Source organism: Trichechus manatus, unplaced genomic scaffold (genome assembly GCF_000243295.1).
Source record: "Trichechus manatus latirostris isolate Lorelei unplaced genomic scaffold, TriManLat1.0 scaffold00084, whole genome shotgun sequence".
Lineage (NCBI taxonomy): Eukaryota > Metazoa > Chordata > Mammalia > Sirenia > Trichechidae > Trichechus > Trichechus manatus.
Genome location: NW_004444020.1, coordinates 11,487,529 through 11,497,124, shown reverse-complemented (window position 1 = coordinate 11,497,124; position 9,596 = coordinate 11,487,529).

Below are 9,596 nucleotides of genomic sequence, written 5' to 3'. Positions count from 1 at the left end.
GTAATGAAGTCACTCCAGAGGTTCACCTTTTAGCCAAAGATTAGACAGACCCATAGGACAAAACGAGACTAAAGGGGCACACCAGCCCAAGGGCAAAACTAGAAGGCAGGAGGGAACAGGAAAGCTGGTAATAGGGAACCCAAGGTCAAGAAGGGAGAGTACTGAAATGCCATGGGGTTGTTGACCAATGTCATAAAACAATATAGATACTAACTGTTTAATGAGAAGTTAGTTTGTCCTGTAAACCATCATCTAAAGTACAATTTTAAAAAAAAGACTCATAACCGAGTACTATTAAAAAAAAGAAGATGGAAGGAATACACAGAATCACTGTACCAAAAAGAATTGGTCAACATTCAACCATTTCATGAAGTAGCATGTGATCAAGAACCAATGGCACTGAAGAAAGAGGTGCAAGCTGCACTAAAGGCATTGGTCCAGGAATTGACGTAATACCAATTGAGATGTTCCAACAAACAGGTGCAGTGCTGGAAGCTCTCACTCTTCTATGCCAAGAAATTTGGAAGACAGCTACCTGGCCAACCGACTGGAAGAGATCCATATTTGTACACATTCCAAAGAAAGGTGATTGAATAGAATGCAGAAATTATCGAACAGTATTAATATCACATGGAAGTAAAATTTTGCTGAAGATCATTCAAAAGCAGTTGCAACATCAACATCAACAGGGAACTGTCAGAAATTCAAGCCGAATTCAGAAGAAGACGTGGAACCAGGGATATCATTGGAGATGTCAGATGCATCACGGCTGAAAGCAAAGAATACCAGAAAGATGTTTACCTGTGTTTTATTGACTGTGCAAAGGCTTTTGACTGTGTGGTACATAACAAATTATGGATAACATTTCAAAGAATGGGGATGCCAGAACACTTAATTGTGCTCATGAGGAACCTGTACTTAGACCAAGAGGCAGTCATTCGAACAGAATACGGGGATACTGCGTGGTTTAAAGTCACGAAAGGTGTGCTTCAGGGTTGTATCCTTTCACCATACCTATTCGATCTGTATGCTGAGCAAATAACCCAAGACGCTGGACTGTATGAAGAAGAACACAGCATCAGGATTGGAGGAAGACTCATTAACAACCTGCGATATGCAGATGACACAACCTTGCTTGCTGAAAGTGAAGAGGACTTCAAGCACTTACTGATGAAGATCAAAGACCACGGCCTTCAGTATGGACTACACCTCAATATAAGGAAAACAAAAATACTCACAACTGGACCAATAAGCAACATTATGATAAAAGGAGAAAAACTAAAGTTGTCAAGGATTTCATTTTACTTGGATCCACAATCAACAACCATGGAAGAAGCAGTCAAGAAATCGAACAACGCGTTGCATTAGGAAATTATGCTGCAAAAGATCTCTTTAAAGTGTTAAAAAGCAAAGATGTCACTTTAAGGACTAAGGTGCACCTGACCCAAGCCATGTTGTTTTCAATCGCCTCATATGCACGTGAAAGCTGAACAATGAATAAGAAACACCAAAGAATTGATGCCATTGAATTATGGTGTGTTGGTGAAGAATATTGAGTATTTCACAGGCTGTTAGAAGAATGAACAAATCTGTTTTGGAAGAAGTACAACTAGAATGCCCCTTAGAAGCGAAGATGGCAAGATTTTGTCTCACAAACTTTGGACATGTTATCTGTAGGGACCAGTCCCTGCAGAAGGACATCATGCTCGGTAAAGTAGAGGTCAACGAAAAAGAGGAAGACCCTCGATGAGATGGATTGACACAGTGGTTGCAACAATGGTCTCCAAGCATAACAATGATTGTGAGGATGGTGCAAGTCTGGACAGTGTTTCGTTCTGTTGTACATAGGGTCACTATGAGTTGGAACCAACTCGACAGCACCTAAAAACAACAACAGGAGAAGCCAGGGTGTTGAGGCAGCAGGTAGGCATGAGGGAGTGATTCCAAATGCAGAGAGCAGCATGAGTTAGGTAGGAGAATGACAGGAACTGAAACGCCAGCATGTGTAGAGTGCAGGGAATGAGGAGAGAGTTCCTACAAGGGGGCTGGAAGGTCAGCAGGGCCAGAACACTCTGGGCCTTATAGGCTGAGGAAAGGAGTTTGTTGTCCTCCCCACAAGCTCCCTCAGGAAGCCACTGGAGTAAAGTATCAGGTTTGCATATTTAAAGGCGTTCACTAGAAACAGCGTGGAAGTGGTTTGTACACACACACGCACGCGCACACACACACACACGCCTCCTGCCTATCCCAGTCTAGTCATTCCCCCTTTTCAATTGATTCAAGACTTCTGTAGGCCAAGCTCCCCCTCAGACCCACATCCAGGGCTAGGGCTGTTTTCCTGCCCAGCTCAGGTCAGGAACCCAACCAGCCACTTTGAACATGCTAAACCAGAACCCTGCGTGGGTGGTGAGAGGCCTGTCAGCTCTCAGTAAGAAAGAGCAGCAGGTCCCAAGGGCTGTGGCTGAAAGCAAGTTCACTCTAGATTCATGAAGTGTGAAGCTAAAAACTCACCATGTGTGCAAAGTAGTAATCTTGCAGATTTACTTTTTTCTGCCAACTTAAGAATGTGTCCATCCTCTTCAAACCAGTCAACTTTCACCATCATCAAAGATTCTGTACTACTCGAGTGTTCATTATCCTATTCTTTAATTTTTTCTCTATTTGAAATTTTTCCAAAGTGGGGGAAAAGAGTTGGAGGGGAACTTGTCTTACCTCTATAGGAGTCAATTTGATAACATGTCAAAATCACAAGTTCATGAACCCTCTAATACAGCAATTCCACTTCTAGGATCATACTCATACACATGCAAAATTAGGTATACTTTTTGAAAGGGCTGGACAAAGATCCCACATACACATCTGCTTGTAAGTACAGAAAATAGCTCAAAAGGATCCACAAGAAACTGGTAATATTGGATCCCTGTGAGGAGGAACTGACTGGGTAGGGAATGAGATGGGAATGACATGTAGTTCTTGAATTTTGACCCATTTGACTGTATCACTTATTCAATAAATCAGGATACGTATGTGCAATAGAACACTACTCAGAAATAAATAGGAATGAACTATGGATGCACTCAACAACATGGATAAATCTATAAAACTTTATGCTGAGCAAAAGAACACAAAAGACAACATACAGTATGTTATTTTTGGTTGCCATAGAGTCATTTCTGACTCTATGACAACCCCATGTGCATCAGAGTAGAACTATGCTCTATAGGGTTTTCAATGGCTGATTTTTCAGAAATAGACCATAAGGGCTTTTTTCTGAGGCACCTTTGGGTTCACTCACACCACCAACATTTGGGTTAGCAGCCAAGCTCGTTAACAAACATACAGCATAATTCCAGTTATATGAAACTCTAGAAAGTCAAATCAAATCTATAGTGACAGAAAGAAGTCAGTGGTTTTCTAGGGCTTGAGGTGAAGTGAGGGGTTGACTCAGAAGGGGCACAAAAGAAATTTTGGGGGGTGTTGGAAATGTTATATACCTTGACTGAGGTGTTTATTACATGAGTATTTAAATTTGTCTAAACTTGCCGATATGTACACTTAAAAATGGGTGCATTCAGCTTGATTTACATAACTGATGCCACTAAGTTGTACACAAGAAAAAGTATGTATTGATAAATGCTATGTTATATATAATTTTGCAACAACAAAACCAAAAAATATATATATACATATGTAATAAAACAAATAAGGGCTACAGATGTTGATAGTTCTTAGCCATAACCAATCACTTCATGGGATTAGTTTTCTTGGTTTGAAGATGCAGGGTCATAATCCTGTGGGACAATTTGGTCAATTGGCATAATATAGTTCATAAAGTTTATGTTCTACATCCTAGTTTGGTGAGTAGCATCTAGAGTCTTAAAAGCTATCGAGTGGCCATCTAAAATACAACTACTGGTCTCTATGAGTCTGGAGCAAAAGAGAAAGAAGGAAACCCAAGAATCAGAGAAGGAACCATTCTACAGGACTAATTGTCTCCGTGAACCACAGCCTCCTCTACCTTGAGACCAGAAGAACTAGAAGTAATGTCACAAAACAATTTGTGTATAAATTTTTGAATGAATAACCAATTTGCACTTTAAACTTTCACCTAAAACACAATAAAAAAAAAGGAGAAGGAAATGAGAAGATCCAGCAAATTTGTAATAAATAATGGGAAAGAGGTAATATTAAAAGATTTAGCAACCAATGATTTTCCATAAAAAAGAAAAACATGAATCCTCATAAGGAAGAATCACACTAATCCCCAAGCAGATTAAATACAAATAATTCCATGCCTAGACTCATGATAGTAAATTCGAAGAACAGCAAAATAAAATCTTAACAGGAACTAGAAAGACTGACCACAGACTACACAACAGCAACCACTCATGCCATAAAATAATGGGATATTCCAAGGATCTTTCATTTGCTGAGGGAAAACAGCTGGGTCAACTTCAATGTCCTACATTTGGGTATATTATCATTTAAGAGGAAGAATAGAATTTTAAAATTTCAAAGACTTACAGACATTTGGTGAAAGCACTATGAAAATGTGTACTGTGAAAAGAATAAAATTGCACTCCAAAGGAAGGAATGGTTGATCAAAGAAAATGCAAATATATAGGTAATTCTGAAAAAGCATTGACTGTAAAAACATACAGATATACTGACAAAGTGTTAGCACACATCAAGTGCTTGACAAATGGTTATTGGTTGGTGATTTTTGATTGTGTGAACCTCTTCTGAGACAATCTTGCATATGTCTCGGGCATGCAACTTTGAAGCACTTCAATTTATGCTTGTCATGTTCCATCTACTTCTTTATTTCAGGAATGTCTCACCACTTCTGGTCTAACAAGAGTATCCCTTTATAATTTAACTGCAACTCTGTATTTACTTTTTTTTTATGTATGCCATCTTTTGTCAGTGAAGGAGACGACTCCAGTTTGTGTTCAGCCTACCATTTCTAAACTGTACTCAATACATTTTTATTGAGCTGGAAAAAAAATTATCCTAACCCCTCTAGTAGTGCACCCTAGAGGAATGATCCCCATTACCTGGCAGACTCCAGAAAGTGTTTGATGGCTTTCACACCAAATATTTCAGTTTGTATTATGATGTAACAAATTCTCCCAAAACTAGCAGTTTAAAAATGAATTCTCTGGGACAGAAATTCAGACAAGGCATTGCAGGGATAACTTGTCTCTGTACCACAATTTCTGGGGACTCAACTGGGAAGATTTGAAGGCCGTGGGTAACTTAGCAGCTTAGGGCAACAGACATCTAAAGACTCATTTACTCACATGTCTGGCTTAAAGACTAGGATGACTGACCAGAGTATTTATACCTGTCTTGGCTTCCTACCAGCATGGTAGACTCTGCGTGGTCAGGCTTCCTACTTGGTGGCTCAGGGTTCCAAAGCAAAGCTACATAGTCTTATATGGCCCAGGCTGAGAAGTCACTTCCACTGTACTCTATTGGTTAATAGGCTCCATACACAAAAAGTAATTCAAAATGGATCAAAGACCTAAATGTTAAATCTAAAACCATAAAGTTATTGGAAGAAAATATAGGAGCAAAGCCTTGGGAGCTGATTTTCTTTAATGATAGATTATCAAACACCACAATGAATGCACAATCAACAGAAAACAAAATATATAACTGAGACCTCATAAAACTTAAATACTTATGTTCACAAAAGACTATGAAAAGAGTAAAGAGACAATCTAGAGGCTAAGAAAATATCTTTGGGAATGACATGACTGATAAGGGTCTAATATCTAAAATATAGATAAAACTTCTACAACCTAACAAGAAAAAGACAAATAACCCAATCAAAAACTGGGCAAAGGACATGAACAGATGCTTCACCAAAGAGGATATTCAAATGACTAACAGACACATGACAAGATGCTCAATGTCATTAGCCATCACAGAAATGCAAATCAAAACCACAATGAGATACCATTTCACTCCCACTAGGATGGCTAAGTAAAGAAAACAAAAATCCTCACAACTGGACCAATAAGCAACATCATCATAAATGAAGAAAATATTGAAATTCTCAAGGATTTCATTTTACTTGGATCCACAATCAATGCCTATAGAAGAAGCAGTCAAGAAATTAAATGAGGGACTTCCAGGCAACATGGTGCTATAGTGAGAAGCACCATGTCATCCCTCCACAGCAAAGATCAGAAAAACTAAGTCAAACAGAGTCACACATCAATCCTGAAACCTGCAGCATCAAATGAAGAGACAAAGAACTCAGCCAAGCACCGAATGGAATATGAAACTGACCAAGAACAGATTGCGAGGTGAGATACATGCAGAGGTCCCCTATCTGCTACCACAGTACGGATCCGCCATCTTGAACTCCTATCGGAGATCAGAGAACAGGGGGTATGAGAAAGTAGCTTCACAGAGCTTCCAGCAGGAGACAGAACAACTGGTAACCAGTGATATAGCCTTTCCCACCCCCCACCCTTCTTCATCCCCACTTAACCTCCTCTGCTTACTGTAGCCACAGTCTCTTGGCCCTGAAGCACCAGCTTCACCCTGGTGTTGCTTGGATTCCACCTGTCTGCACTAACCGGCTCCCTGAGTGCCTTTTGTTGGCTCCCGGTGTTGCTTTTTTCCACTTCATTAGATTTCTTCCTTACCTCTCACCACCTCCCCCTCCTTTCTCTCAAATACCTGGCTCCATGCACCATCTTTGCTTCTTGCTGAAAGGCTGCAAAACACCACTCGACTGTGAAACTGCTTCCCAGCCCGTGCCGCCATGCTGGTGAGACCCCCAGGGCTCATTTGTTTGTTTGCTCTGATTTGTTCTGTTTTTGATTTGTTTGTTTGCTTGCTTGTTTCTCTTCTTGGCTTGGGAGCCCCTTCTAGCTGGGCAGTACAGCACAGATTGGAAGCTACTCCCTTACTCTGCACAGATGCACAGGGACATCCCTGGGGGCATTTATTTTTTCTTTTTTTTTTTCTTTTCTTTGGTTTTTATTTTTGTTTTTGTTTTGTTTTCTTCTCCCTCTTACACCCTTTGTATCTTTCTTCATTTCCAGTATCTCAATATATTCATTTCTTTCTTTAACCCTTTTTCTTTTTTTTAATTTTTGTTTCTCCCCATTTCTCAGTCTCTCATCTCTCCACTCCAACAGCAAGATCCCTTAGCACTCTTTTTTGTTTGTGTGTATGTTTTTGGCTCCTGTTCCTCTCTCCTCTCTCTCATCTTCCCATACCCATCTTAGCTCCACACATCACAATCTACCCCCTCCTTCCTGCCTACCTTCTCCATGCACTGAACATCACACTCCCAAGCAGCACAGGCACGGCCTACTGGAACCTGCCATGCACTGATTCCTGGTCCGCACTGTCAGCCCTGGTACATGCCACAAACAACCCATCCCAGCAACTCCCCTTAAGCTGGACCTTCCCTGCTGTACCATACCTGAGTGACTGACCCTGCCCATTGCAAAAGGAGGTGAAAAGTATCGTGCCCAGAGACAAGCAAACAACAAAGAATCCACAGTCTACCTGCTCAGACATTAAAAAAAAAAAAAAGCAGGACAAAACAAACAAATCTACAATCAATAAATGAGGAAAATAACCATTCAATGTCCCGAAAATGCCAGACAATATCAAAACATTTACACAAACAGGACAAGATGGTTCCAGAAGGCATCCAAAATAAAACACCAGATGACCATCTAGTAGAAGAAAAGGCACTAGACCTGATAGGGAATTCAAATCTTTAATTTTCAAAATTATCCAAGAGTTGAAGCAAAAAGTAGACAAAAATTAGGAAAAAATAGACAAACTCATGGAAAACACAGACAAATTCATGGAAAATACAGACCAAAAAATGGAAGAATTCAGGAAAACAATACAGTAACAAAATGCCAAAATATATTCACAACTAGAAATCACACAAAAACAACAATTGGAAATCCAAAAGGTAAACAATAAGATTTCAGAAATGGACAGTGTCATAGAAGGGCTGAGAAGCAGGTTTGAAACAATGGAAGACAGGATCAGTGAAATTGAAGACAAATACTTGTATACAACTCTGAGGAAAAACCAGAAAAAAGAATGAAGAAAAATGAAGAAACCCTGAGAATTATGTGGGATACAATCAAAAGCAAAAATTTGGGAGTGATCGGAGTTCCAGAAGAGGGGGAGAAAACATAAAATACAGAGAAGATCATTGAAGAATTGCTGACAGAAATCTTCTGTAATATCTTGAAGGATGAAAAGCTGACCATCCAAGAAGCTCAACGAACCCCATATAGGACAGACCCCAAAAGAAAATCACCAAGGCATAAGATAATCACACTTGCTAAAACCAAAGACAAACCAAGAATCCTGAGAGCAGCTAAAAAAAACAAAAAGTCACATACAGAGAAGAAACAATAAGACTGAGCTCGGATTATTCGGAAGAAACCATGCAGGCAAGAAGGCAATGGGCTGACATATACAAAACCTTTAAATAAAAAAATTGCCAACCAAAAGTAATATATCCTGCAAAACTCTCATTCAAATATGATGGTGAAATTAGGTCATTTCCAGATAAACAGAAAATGTAAAAACCAAACCAAACTTACAAGACCTATTAAAGGAAGTCCTTCGATCTGGGAACAAACAACATCAGACCACAGGCTGAATATAGGACACAGGATTTTACTCGCCAGATGGCAACCTAGGAAATGAACTCTTAAGTACTATACAAAACCAAAAGAATTACAACAGAGAACCAAAGAGGTTAATATGTAAATGACAACAGCATCAGAACAATAAAAGTAGGAATAAATGATGTAGGTATAGAACCTTCTAATGAAGAGGAAGGCAAGGTGATACCAAGTAACAACAGACTGGTTCAAATCCAGGAAGATAAGGGTAAATCTCAAGGTAACCACAAAGAAAGTTAACAAACCTACTTATCAAAATAAAGACAAAAAACATAAAGTCTCATAAAAACAAAACCTACAAAAACAAAAGAAATTTAAAAAATTCACAAACAAAAGGAACTCAGCACAGGAGAGTAAGAGGAACAAAGAAAACATAAGCACCACAAAAAAAAAAAGTCACTACAAAATGCAACCTTACTCCTAGGAATATATCCTAGAGAAATAAGAGCCGTCACATGAATAGACATATGCACACCCATATTCATTGCAGCACTGTTCACAATAGCAAAAAGATGGAAACAACCTAGATGCCCAGCAACAGATGAATGGATAAACAAACTATGGTACATACACACAATGGAGTATTATGCAAAGATAAAGAACAATGATGAATCTGTGAAGCATCTCAGAACATGGATGAAACTGGAGGACATTATGCTGAGTGAAATAAGTCAGTCACAAAAGGATAAATATTGTATGAGACCTCTACTGTAAAAAACTCATGTAAAAGTTTACACACAAAAAGAAACAATATTTGTTAGTTATGAGGGATGGGAGGGATGGGGCAGGAACTAAATAGACAGTAGATGAGTGGTAACTTTGGTGAAGGGTAAGACAGTACACAGTACTGAGTACTGAGGAAGCCAGCACATCTTGTACAAGGAAAGGTCATGGAAGCTCCACAGACAC